This window comes from Gossypium hirsutum, chromosome A08 (assembly GCF_007990345.1).
Source record: "Gossypium hirsutum isolate 1008001.06 chromosome A08, Gossypium_hirsutum_v2.1, whole genome shotgun sequence".
Lineage (NCBI taxonomy): Eukaryota > Viridiplantae > Streptophyta > Magnoliopsida > Malvales > Malvaceae > Gossypium > Gossypium hirsutum.
This window is the reverse complement of record NC_053431.1, coordinates 70,479,230-70,484,161: the sequence shown is the minus strand read 5'-3', so window position 1 is coordinate 70,484,161 and position 4,932 is coordinate 70,479,230. Positions and strand designations below refer to the sequence as shown.

Below are 4,932 nucleotides of genomic sequence, written 5' to 3'. Positions count from 1 at the left end.
CCTTGAGCTTCTGATAGCTTCGATATCTATAAAAAAGTTGAAAACACACAGAAAGTAAGCTTTCAAAAGCTTAGTAAGCCATATACAAATAAACTTAACACATAACATCAATCTAGATCAATTCATTCATATAACTCAAGGCAAAATACATTCACAGAGCTATATGTCTCTTATAGTTCATTTGATCATGATTCACATATATATATCATATCTCATTCTTATAGCAACTCATACTTATATCATATGTTCACAAAGGTACATATACTTACCTTTCATTCTCAAACATGTTATAATATTCAAACGTACCTAAATCGGATACACATTCACATAGTCATCCATTTTCTCGGAATGCCAGTTGAACCGTTCAGAATCAATAAGGATACTCAGATAGCTCGGAAATCTTATACAATACCAATGTCCCAGACGTGGTCTTTCATGTAATCAAATATCGATGCCACTGTCTCAGACAGGGTCTTATACGAAATTAAATACAATACCGATGTCCCATACATAGTCTTACATGTAAATCATAAGTCGATGCCAACATCCCAGACATGGTCCTACACGAAATCACATATCGGAAATCTTCTTTCATGACATATGTATCCTAACTATTCCTATGGTTCGTATGGAGCTTTTCGGACATCTTCACATTACCAAAACTTTATCCATTTATAATAATCAGCTTATAACATCATTCGCCACATTTCAATATCTTTTAAACATGAATAAATCAATTCAAATACATTTATTTGTATATCAACTTACCTCGTACGGATTCAAACGAACGGAATCGACTACTCAACAACTTTCAACTTTCCCCGATCTAATTCCGTTTTCTTTGATTCTTGATCTAAACACATTCAATTACACATTCATTCAAATCAATCCATATATACACATTTAGGGCATTTTACAAATTAGCCCTCACATTTTCACATGTTAACACTTTAGTCCCTAATTCACAAAATCACAAAATAAACAAAATTTCCTTTTTCACATACTTGGCCAAATATTCATAGTGTTCATATAATCCCACATATTTCATTTATTTCATATTTTAGTCCCTTAAAATCATATTTTTACAATTTAGCCCAAATTACTCAAATTCATCAAAAATTCAAAGAAAAAATATATTAACCCAACACATATATTTCATTTTCCATCAACTAACTTCGCAAAGCTTACAATTTATTTAATGGCATAACTCAAAATCATCAAAAAAATCAGAAATTGAGACATGGGCTTGATAGATTTCTAAGCAACAATCACAAAAACATAGAAATTATAAAAAACCGATCAAAAATCATACCTCAATTAGCTAAGATTAGTGTCGAGTCCTTGCAAGCTTATTCTGTCATCTTTTTCTTTCAATTTTCGGCAACAAAGGATGATAATGGATAAATTTAATGTTTCTTTTATTTTTATTAACTTAAATACTAATTTACTTATATAACATTGATTATAAAACATGAAATCCATTTAATTCATGTCCATAATAGTCCATTCATATGTTCAATGGTCTATAAACCACATAAAGACCTCTCATTTAAAGAGACATAGCAATTAAGCACTTTAACAATTAGCAAGCCACTTTTACAATTTACGCAATTAGATCCTTTTTGCAAATTAAGCACACAAACAATAAAATTTCCACACAAAACTTTCACGGATATTAATTCACATATTTTAAGCACGAAAAATAATATTAAAAATATTTTTTAGACTTTTATTTGTGGTCTCGAAACCACTATCTGACTAGGGTCTAAACCGGGGCTGTTACAACTCTTTCCCCTTAGGGATTTTCATCCCCGAAAATCTTACCGTTGAATAGATTCGAATTTTGCTATTTCATAGCATCTTCAGGCTCCCACGTAGCTTCTTTAATACCGTGTCGATGCCATATTACTTTTACTAACGAAATTTTCTTATTTCGCAATTCTTTAATGATGAACGCCAAATTATACGTGTTTTTACCTCAAAATTTAGCATATTTATGGATGTTTACTATTAGATCTGTGGATTTTGGTGCTCTTAATCCAGTTATTTCACGTTTTGTACTCAGGAGAGCACGAAGGGTCAAAAGGAGCCAAAAACGAGCTAAAAAGGGACAAAATGGACCAAATCGAGAAGACCACACGGCCTAAGCCTTGCCAAACGGGCAGCTCACACGCTGGTGCCTTTCAAGGGTGTCGACCAAGGTTTACAAGACTCACACGGCCTGGCCATTGAGCCCACACAGCCGTGGTAATTTAACGGATCGAACACGGCTTGGAAATTACGTTACACGGTCGTGGCATAAGGGCGTGTCCCTTTTTCAAGGAGTTGTATTTTACACAGAAAAAAGGATACTTATGGGGCAAGAAAGCCAATCAAAAGCCTATATAAACACCCTAAGTATGACCTAGAAAGGGGTCTCTCTCTCCAGAACTTTTCTGGAACACAGAACCACACGCCGGGAATTACTTGAAGGAAGCCAGACGATCCATCTCAAAAGCCAGAGTTACTCCAAGACTGAAGATCTCTCTCAGAATTCCTTCAGGGGTTTTAGAGTTTTCTTTATGTTTTTCTATTTTTATATTTTGACATGTAATCTTATTTTATTATGAACTAAACCCCTTAGATACCTAAGGGGGATAAAACCTATGATGGATCTTGTTATTATTATCTGAACTATATGATAAATACTTGATTTATTCTTAATTATGTGTGCTTAATGCTTGAGTTAATATTCCGGGTATTAATTCATGATTTGATGTGCTTATGCAGAGGAGGAATAGACCCTGCCTAAGAGTAGATTTGGCATAATTAAGCGGAGTTGATCGGGCACCTAGAAATAAGGTTACGAGATTTTGCCAGATTAGGGTGAAACCTAATATGGGAGTCCATAGATTGAGCTAATGCAACCCTAGAGTGTTAATTAGAGATAAGTCTCGGTTATTCAATCTAGGGGTTAGACGTTATTAGTCTTGAATAGGGATAATAACATAGGTTAGGGAGTCTCACGGATCAAGTCAAGTGAATAAATCGTCCAGTTCAGAGTCAGGTAACAAGTGAAATCTAGGTGGATTCCTCCTTGGGTTTCATATTTACCAACTGCTTTTCTTCAAGTCTTTTTCCAAACTTTCTCTTTTCTTTGATTAAATTAGTTAATTAGTTAAGATAATTAGTTTAATAAACAAACCCTTTTATTCTTAGGCTAGATAATAAAAAGATAGTTATTACTAGTACTTTTGGTTCCCTTGGGTACGACATGCCGGTCTTGCCATTACTATACTATTGTTCGATAGGTGCGCTTGCCTTTTCCTCGTGATAATAGTTAGTCTAGGTTTGATCTTCATTATAAAAATTTCTTACTTGTTACGAATCACTGCGATCAAGTTTTTGGCACTGTTGCCGGGGGACATGAAATATTAGGAACACTAAATTTTTATTACTTTAGCGATTTATTTTTCTTGCAAGTTAATTTAATTTTATTATTATTACTATTTATTAATTTACTTTCTCTCTCTCTTGATAGGTTTTTATAGTTTATTACTAGAAGAAACCCGTCAAGACCCTTATTACTAGAAGAAACCCGTCAAGACCCTTACTTTTTGACGAAGAAATCGATCAAACAGTTCGTAGAAACTAAAGTGAAATAAGACATAGTTTACGATACACGAAAAATGAACAAGAAGACAATACTCAACCACCAACCGACGAGATGGCTAAAAACCAAGACAATCAGCTACCTCCTGCAATTGCAGCTAATCAAAATCCTACTCCACGTACTATGTATGACTATGCTAAACCCTCTTTAACAGGAACTGAATCAAGTATAGTTAGACCTGCTATTGCTATGAATAATTTTGAATTAAAACCTAACATTATTCAGATGATACAGTAGTTTGTTCAGTTTGATGGTTTGCAGGATGAAGATCCCAACACTCACTTAGCAAATTTCCCAAAATTTTGTGATACATTCAAAATCAATGGCGTTTCTGATGATGCCATCCATCTTCAGTTATTTCCCTTCTCATTGAGAAACAAAGCTAAACAGTGGTTAAACTCGTTACCACGAGGGTCTATTACTACTTGGGAGCAAATGACCGAGAAATTTTTTATTAAAATATTTTTCGCCGGCTAAAACGGCTAAATTACGCAATGATATCTCTTCTTTTGTGCAGATGGACTTAAAAACACTTTATGATGCATGGGAGAGATACAAGGATCTATTGAGAAGGTGCCCTCACCATGGGTTACCTCTATGGCTACAAGTTCAAACGTTCTACAATGGTGTGAATCCTCAAACAAGACAAATGATTAACGCAGCTACTAGCGGAACCATCAACAATAAAACATCGAAAGATGCCTATGAATTTATAGAGGATATGTCATTGAATAACTATCAGTGGAAAGTTATGAGGACAAAGCCGACAAAAATAGCCGACGTTTATAACATCGATTCAGTCACCATGCTCTCTAATCAGGTAGAACTTCTCAATAAAAAGATTGGTAGTTTCCTTGGTTCTACGCAGGTACATCCAGTAATAAGGTGTGACTCAAGCGGAGGAGGTGTGCATACAGAATACCAATCCTTCAATCCTACAAATGAAGAAGAACAAGTCAACTATATGGGTAACAATAACTTTTGATCTCAAAATAACCCATACAGTAATACCTATAATGCAGGTTGGAGGAACAACCCAAATTTTTCCTGGGGAGGTCAAGGGAATCAAAAGCCATAAAATCCTCAGGTTTTTCAACAGCCACCTTATCAACAAGAGAAGAAGCAGAACCTTGAAGAGATGCTTTCAAAATTCATCTCGGTGTCAGAAACTCATTTCCAGAATACCGAGACAGCACTTAAGAATCAGCAAGCATTGATCCAAGGACTTGAAACTCAGATAGGCCAGCTATCCAAACTAATCTCCGAGTGACCACAAGGTA

The 4,932-nt window shown here is 34.9% G+C and overlaps 1 non-coding gene across 1 annotated transcript; it reads right to left on the bottom strand.

Annotated features, from left to right (window-relative positions):
* Window positions 1–4,136: 4,136 nt before the first annotated feature.
* LOC121205931 (small nucleolar RNA R71) lies at window positions 4,137–4,243 on the bottom strand. The gene has a single exon (XR_005901004.1). It is a non-coding gene; the product is annotated as a small nucleolar RNA R71 (small nucleolar RNA).
* Window positions 4,244–4,932: the final 689 nt, after the last annotated feature.